This window comes from Carcharhinus amblyrhynchos, chromosome 3, assembly GCF_965287045.1.
Source record: "Carcharhinus amblyrhynchos chromosome 3, sCarAmb.v2.hapA, whole genome shotgun sequence".
In the NCBI taxonomy this organism is placed as follows: Eukaryota; Metazoa; Chordata; class Chondrichthyes; order Carcharhiniformes; family Carcharhinidae; genus Carcharhinus; species Carcharhinus amblyrhynchos.
In genome coordinates, this window is record NC_137326.1 from 53191568 (window position 1) to 53200599 (window position 9032).

The following is a 9032-nucleotide window of genomic DNA, read 5'->3' on the forward strand; positions in this document are numbered from 1 at the left end:
TTCTATCTCGATACATTTGATGCTTAAGATGATGAGTGTGTTAAGATTTGACCAAACTTGATTGAGGTTCTTTCTAACCAAGAAATTGGAGTCAAATTCAAAAGCTTTACAATTACTCAAGTTAGCCCACAACTGTCATCCAATAAGTTTGAGAATAAAACTCTGAGCTCTACTACCATTCCACATTGATGTGTGAAAGTGGCAATGTAACTTCAAACCTGGAGTGCTGCAACAATTGTTGCCAATGTATGACAGCTTATTAAAAGGTTGAGCCCATTCAAACCTATTTTGAAACTTGGGAATTATTTTATGAATTTTTTACCCATCTCAAATTTCAATTTGTTCAACAATATCCTGTAGGAAAGCAAACATTGCTATCCTTACTTAGCCTGGTTCTTCATGGAACACCAGTCCAATGCCAACATGCAGCCTCTGAAGTGGCAAGGCAAACTACTCAGTTGCACCAAACCATGACTAATGGTTAAAGCCCAGCATCTCTTCCTCAGAGGAATGAGTAAAGGCAAGACTTGCTGAGCTTGCATCCTTATAATTAATTCAAAAATAAGAGAAATATCAAATGTGGAGACCACAATATCCATCTTGGTTCATGGAACAAGTAACATAAACAATATCCACTCTTCCCACAACTAATTGGATTTAGAATGGATCTAATGTTTTTGCGCCCATCCCAAATCTTGATCATACTTTCTGTGAAGCATTCACAGCCACACGACGGCACATTGTTTAGCACTGCTGCCCCAGCACTAGGGACCCAGGTTCAATTCCAGCCTTCAATGACTGTGTGGAGTTTGCATATTCTCTCCATGCCTTTATGGGTTTCCTCCCACTGTCCAAAGATAGGCAGGTTAGGTAGATTGGCCATGCTAAATTTTCCCTTAGTATCCCAAGATATGTAGGTTTGGGGGGTATTAATGGGGTAAATATAAAGAATTATGGGAGTAGGGTTGGGAATGCTCTGTGGGAGAGTTGGTGTAGACACGATGGCCTGAATGGCCTTCTTCTGCACCGTTGGTATTCTATGATTGTATCCCTGCTATAATCATAAAATGACCTTTCATCAGTTTTAGCCTGTGGCCTTGTGTCTCCGTGTACTCCATAGAACCATAGAACCATAGAAAATTACAGCACAGAGACAGGCCTTTTGGCCCTTCTTGTCTATGCCAAACCATTTTTTGCCTAATCCCACTGACCTGTACTTAGGCCATATCCCTCCATACCCCTCTCATCCATGAACCCGTCCAAGTTTCTCTTAAATGTTAAAAGTGACCCCGCATTTACCACTTTATCCGGCAGCTCATTCCACGCTCCCACTACTCTCTGCATGAAGAAGCGCCTCCCCCCACCCCGCCCCCCAATATTCCCTTTAAACTTTTCTCCTTTCACCCTTAACCCATGCCCTCTGGTTTTTTCCTCCCCTAGCCTCAGTAGAAAAAGCCTGCTTGCAATCATTCTATCTACACCCATCAAAATATTATACGCCTCTATCAAATCTCCCCTCATTCTTCTACGCTCCAGGGAATAAAGTCCCAACCTATTCAATCTCTCTCTGTAACTCAGCTTCTCAAGTCCCGGCAACATCCTTGTGAACCTTCTCTGCATTCTTTCAACTTTATTGACATCCTTCCTGTAACCAGGTGACCAAAAATGTGCACAATACTCTAAATTCGGCCTCACCAATGCCTTATACAATCTTACCATAACACTCCAACTTTTATACTCGATACTCTGATTTATAAAGGCCAATGTACCAGAAGCACTCTTTACTACCCTGTCCACCTGTGACGTCACTTTTGGGGAATTCTGTACCTGTATTCCCAGATCCCTCTGTTCAACTGCACTCTTCAGAGTGCTACCATTTACCCTGTACATTCTACTTTGGTTTGTCCTTCCAAAGTGCAATACCTCACACTTGTCTGCATTAAATTCCAATACTCATCTATTTTTGATCAAATCTATCCACACCATTTCACATCTACCACACCAGGCTAAAATGATAAATTTTTCTTCTTTCATATAACTTTCTATCAAGTGTGACCCTTGCGAGGATTGCTTAAATTTCATGGCTTTTTGTGGAAAAAAAGTACACTTTGAATTCAGTACAGTTTAAAGTAATGCCATTCATTATCTTAAGTGCAGAAACTTGGACAGCAATTTTTGAATTGCACCACATAATGAAGAATTTCATCACTGAGAGATTATTATTGCTTATATTTCCTGCAGAAGAGTGATCACTGAGGTGGCTACAGTAATCTTCTCTAGCAACTCAGTCTAGTTCCTTTATCTATATTGGAATCCATCAAAGGAAACGTGCTGAAGGAAAAACACAAAAAGGAGTAAAGTTTTTAATCTGAATTCTACATAATTTAACGTGAGTTAATCTTCTGTAGTGTTGCGCTTGAGGAATGAATCAGACAAAGGAAACTGAGGGAATAATTAGATCAGTACACACACACACACACACACACACACACACACACACACACACACACACACACACACACACACACACACACACACACACACACACTCATCTAAGATTCTGAATGAAATATTTACAATTAAATAGCCAAACACAGGGGTAAGCATGGAGACATAGAATTCATTGGAGAACAAGGCTGAGGGAGCTTGGAATGTAAAACTGAGGTGCTTCATCAACAAAACATACACTCGAGAAATGTAATCAAATGGGAGAGGTCATTAAAAAGAGCACTGAAATAACCTGCCATCAACATAACAAGCTGAGGAACCCAGTGGATTATTTTAAAAAAATGAAACAATGTCAAACTGCAAACCTTCATTCATTGTTTATCAACACTGATAAACGATTGTCATGGACTATAATTCAATGGCGACACAATTGATATATAAGCTTCATATAAAGAATTATTAATTTTATAGGTTACAGGTTGGGGGCTTTTATACTTTTAGCAACTGGAGTGAAGTGCTTGAAAACTATGTATTACATTGTTCATATACCATTAAGTAGGAGGATAAAGACAGAAAAGTTTCCAACTTATATGACCGCATTATAAACCAAAGAATTTCACAGCCAACAAAACAATTCTGAAATCCAAGAAATATTATTTAGTTATGACCAATTTGGTTATGACTTCTGTAGAGACTGATAACTTTTGAAGAGAAATTTGAACTTCCAATTATTAGCTAAAACAATGACATGATAACATTTTGCATAAAAAATCTTTTACTGCATCAAATGATTTTTTGAAATACTATCAACCAAGTACTATTTTCTTGCATAGACTCATATTTCAAACTACAAAAATAAACAGGTTCTTGATACTTATCACTCTCCCCAGAATTGCAAGTCTCAAAGCAAACAGTTCACAATTGTTTCCAGCATTCAGTGGACGTTTTCTTTCGATTTTCCCAACCATTGTAATTACAGAATTGTCTCTCACTATGAGGATTACACTGTAGATTTGTTCCTCTAGCTCTAAGCCAGGCAAATCTTCCAGCCTCTTTTAACTCCTCACAAACTCAGTCATCAAACTGAGCATTAGCCCCAACTCACATTTTGAACCGTGAACAAAAGTCAGAATTTTCTCTGCTTAAGGTGCAGTCCTAGTTAATTGTACCATTTTCTTGTGCTCTGCCTCTCAGTTGGCTGCAGACTTACACAGGCCAAAACTAAAACCATCTTCTGTCTGAGATATTTCTGGGTTGTTATGAAGTCGGTAACCTAATCTCAAAATGGTTTCCTTTATTCTATTCCCTGTGGCAACAGGAACACATTAGCTTTGCATCCAAGTTGAAATGCTAGCTATCTTTGATCACAGCTGACTTTCATCTTGGAAGTAAAGAGATAGGATCCAGCTCAACAGTTTAGAACTTGATATCAATAATATTTTTCTGGGACTTTGAGAGATGCAATGTCTACCCATTCTAGTTTTAGGAACTGACTGACATCAGGATCTATCTGCTCTGCATGCTTTCAGTGAACACTTACTGCAGTGCCTCACCAATATGACATCGGGTGCAACTCACATCAGAAGTTTGTGTGCATGTAGCAGACACTATTTTGCTCCTCCAGAACCATTTATAGTACCCAAAAATTGGAAACAACATATTCAAAATTTCCTCTGTTGGGTCTTTCACTTGTAGTGCTGGTAGCAATGGAGCAGAGAACTCGATCAAGATTATTGCATATCCCAGTCCCATAAGAGGAATTAATCAACACTACTTCCCAGATACACTGGATTATATAACATAGCTGAGGGAACTCACCAGCAGATATATCAAAAGGTATTAAGAACGTTAGTATTGGATTAAGAGAAAAAGAGTGTAATATTGCAAAGAACAATAACAAGTCTGAGGATTGGAAATGTTTTAGGAAACAGGAAAGGGACACATAAATGTTAATAAGAAGAGAAAATATTGGATTCAAGAGTGAACAGAGCCAGGAATATAAAAACAGATTGTAAGAGCTTTTAAACTTAAGTAAAAGAAGAGATTAGCTAAAGCTGGTCTGTTAGGAGTAGGCACAGGAGAAATGATCTTGTGAAATGAGGAAATGGCAGACGCAGCGAACATTTTTTTTGTGTTTTGTCTCCTCAGTAGATGACATAGGTTTCGTACCAGAAATAGAAGGTAACCTAGATGTTGACAAGTGAAGAAATTAAGATAATTAATGTCAGCGAGAAATAATGCAACAGAAACCTAAGAGACTAAAATCTGACAAATCCCCAGAAGCTGATGGCCTACATCTTAGGTCTAAAAGAAATAGCTGCAGAGATAACAGATACATTGGTTATGGTGTTCCATAATTTCCTAGATTCTGGAACATTTGCAGCTGACTGGAAGTTGGCAAATGTAACACCTCTATTTGAGAAAGATAGGAGAGAGACAGGAACTACAAGCCAGTTTAGCCTGACATCAGTCATCCGGAAAATTATGGACTATAATATTAAGGAATTTTTAACCACACTTAGGAAATCGTGGTTTAATCAGAGAATTTGAACATGGGTTTGCAGAACAAACATCTTGTTTGAGAAATTTATTAGAGTTCTTAACGATATAACAAGGATATAACGAGTAGAATAAATAAAGGAAACCAGTAGATGTAGTATACATGGATTTTCAAAAGGTGATTGGTGCAGTGTCACGTAAGAGGGTAATAGGCAAGATAAAGACTCATGGAGTAGGGGATAATGTAACAGCATGGATACAGGATTGGTTAACAGATTGGGAAACAAAGATTAGGATGGGGCAGTCTGAAGTTTGCAGTTCAGTGGAGAACTGCAATAATCAAAGCTGGGCTGGAATATTACCATCCTGCCCACCACAGGAATTGGAGCAGGCAAAGGACAGACCATGCAAAGGTCTGTTGACTTCATGTGGAATTTTGCAGTTTCAGGATGAGCAAGGCCGAAAAATCCCACCCCTGGTGTCTTAGCTATTTGTTATCTTTATTATTCAACTTTGCTGATGAATCATTAGATGGAAACAAAAGCTCTGAGGAGGAGATAAAAAAGCTACAAAGAAATATAGATAGATTAAGTGAACAGACAATAACATAGTAGGTGGAGTATAGTGTGGGGAAATGCAAGGCTATTTACTTAGAAAAGCAGATTAATTTTTAAATGGCATGAGAGTGTCGATGATCAGAGAGACTTGGTGTGCTCATACAAGGAATAAAACAAGTTAGCATGGAGGCACATGAAGCAATTAAGAAGGCAAATGGCATGTTGATCTTTATTGCAAGGGGTTGGATTATAGAAATAAAGAAGTCTTGCTACAAGTGTGCAGTGCTTTGGTGAGACCATACCAAGGGTAATGTCTGCTATTTTGATCTCCATATTTAAGGAGGGTTATACTTGTTTGAAACTTATAGTGAAGTATAAGTTCACTATACTTAGGGAACAGCAAAGGTTCACTAAATTGATCGCTAGGATGAGAGAATTGTCCTATAAAGGCTGAATAAAAATTATGTTCTCTGAAGTTTAGAAGAATGAGAAGTGATCTCATTAAAATATAGGATATTCCAAAGGGACTTGACGACATAGACACTGAAATATTGTTTTCGCAGGCTAAGGAATCTGGAGCACAATCTCAAGATAAGGTTGAAGTGAGGCGAAATCGCTTCACTCTAGGAGTTGCAAACCTTTGAAATACTTTATCCCAGTGGACTGTGGATACTCCATTGTTATATATATTTAAGACTAGGTTAGTCAGATTTTGGTCTGTCCGAGAATCAAGGGATGTGAGGGGTGGAATTCTCCCATGCCACTGACAGTGGGTTTAATGGTGGGTGAGTGAGTGGAATTCGGAAGGAGTCCACCGATCAGCTTTACGTTAGCATGACTATCTTATGGGAATTTCAGCTGGTGCCTGCCATGATGGATCGGAAAACCTGCTGGAGGCCAACGTGAAACTGATTTACATCCCGCTGATTTGATGCAGATGGCGGCTGGACTGGAATCTTCCACCCCACACCTAATCTTCTGCAACGTCAACAGGAAAATTTACCAGTCAAAACATGTCTAGACCAACATGGTATGTAGGAGTTAGAGTGTGGCTGCAGAACGCCTGGGGCTGGTTCCAGAGTTCGGGATGGAGGCTGCCAGTGACTCTGGATCCTGGAATGCCACTGCAGTGGATGGGTTGAAGTATCTATGAGGTGAATCTTCCAGCCTTACTGTCATCAAGGAACTCCATCTTCTAGCCTTAGTGAGTTCCCTGGAGATCCATCTTCTTTTTCAGGACATCTATCTTCTTTTTACAACATGAAGTCAGTGATGTTGGGTGCCTTTTCAATATAGCACAAAGTTATGACAGTGGGACGCGTGAAATAAACACATTCTACCACCGAATGTGGCACTAAACCCCAGACACACAATTAAAGAAGTTGGGCCAGAAGATATGGTGTGGCTTCCACTGCAGGAAACATTCCATATTCCCATCCTCACCAGAGGACTTAATCCCAAATGAGAGAATTCTGTCTGGCGAATGGGCAGGAAAGCTCATTTGAAGCTCAAGATCTGCAGTGATCATATTGAATGACAGAGCAGGCTCAGTAAGGCATTGGGCCTATTCCTGCCCCTCCATTTTGTGTTATTGTGATCATTGTGGCCTTGGTCTGACAGTGACATTATTAACAGTTCTATTATTATTAATATTGTTGATAGTTTAACATAATTTGTTGTCAAGCACTTTGGGACCATTGTGGTTTATGAAATTAGCCTAGACCCTAAGTTTTATATTTGATTTTGGTATGGGTGAGCATAACGTATTTCATAACGTATGATTCAAATGACCCACTAGGAAGCTTTATTTAAGATCATAGTTAAAATATAACAAAAATAATTCACATAACTTTTACTACTGACAAGATTTAAACATACGTAGTATAATCCTTAGCAGCTAGCTATCTATATTGTTCCAAGTCTAACACCATCCCACCGACATACATCCTTCTCTGGGCTTGGCACAACAAGCAAGTATGCTCATGTGATGCTGGATCTTCAGCTTTTTAACACATTCTGTGAATTGGTCCTTTGAATGTTGGAGCCTCTGAGGCTCCCAGTCTTAAAACTTCCAGAAAGCTTCTGGAGAGAGAGAAAGACACTGCCTTCTTCCGCCAGCTTCTGGCAGCAACTGAAATGAAACTAAAAGCTGGACTTCTCTTTGGAGCAAAGCTGTCCTTAGTCACATGACATAAACTGCCAATCAATCTTAATCAAGCTCCACTCAGCAATCCCAGAGGATACTTTAAAAACACAGAACATTGCATTAGTCAAGATTAAAAATAAATATGACATCAATTATACTGCCTCGGCAGCAATGGAGGACACTGCTGCACAGTGCTGACAAATTCCAGGACCTCCTGGGAACATCCTGCAGAGAAACATGATTAAAATACATTTCCTAAAGGCACACTATCATCACCCCATTAAACTTTGAAAGGTGCTGTACAAGTGCAATGATTTGCTTTTGTTATTGCAAGTACAAACACATGCACAAGCACAATCTATATTATGGCCAGAATTTTACCACCCTGCCCACCACGGGAATTGGAATGGGCGAGGGATGGACCATGGAAAAGTCTGGGGCGGGATTTTATGATTTCAGGATGAATGAGGCTGTAAATCTCCACCTTGTGTCTCTAACATAGCAAAATGTCCCAAACTGGTAGTTTTGAGATTAGCAAATCAAGATCTTAGCATGTGGGAAAAAAAACACCTTTTTCTATTTAAAAAATGTTATTTAAGTGGCAGGTAAATAAATTGAGGAAGAAACATATAGGGGAACACGTTGACAGGGTGAGGAGAAGTGAATAGGGAGGAGGAAGTCATGTGTGTAGCACATATCTTAGCAAGAAATGGAAGGTCTGTATAACCTGTTTCCCTGCTTTAAATTCTATTGAATTCCATGATATATTTTGGGAAATATGTTGGCAGTTCGCTTCTTTCTGATGTCCCAGGCTGAAAGACCTCACTCCCACTGGCCTCCTGACCAGAGCTTCATGGATAGTAAATTTTACCAATTATTGGATCCCAAATAGCATAGCATAGTTATCCTGCTGGATCAGGAAACCAGGACATGAAACTGTGCTTCACACCATTTGAGCATGATTGCTGTAATATATTTGTCGGTGGCACAATGGTTAGGACTGCTCTCTCACAGTGCCAGGGACCCGAGTTTGATTCCTTGCTTGTGGCACGGTCTGTATGAAGTTTGCACATTATCCCTGTGGCTGCGTGGGAGCGTGGCGTGCAGGTGGCATGGTTTGCATTTCCTCCTGGTGGTCCAATTTTCCCTTACAGTCCAAAGGTGCGCGGGTTAGGTCAATTGGCCATGCTGAATTGACCCTGGTTTTGGGGGGTGGGTTAGCAGCGTAATTATTTGGGGTTATGAGGATAGGGTGGGATTGTTGTTGGTGCAGTCTTGATGGGTTGAATGGCCTCCTTCTGTAGTTCTCTAGCAATCTTATGATTCTATTTTACTGGAGCTGTTAACCTTCATTGAGGATTCTCTACTAAATCACCACACCA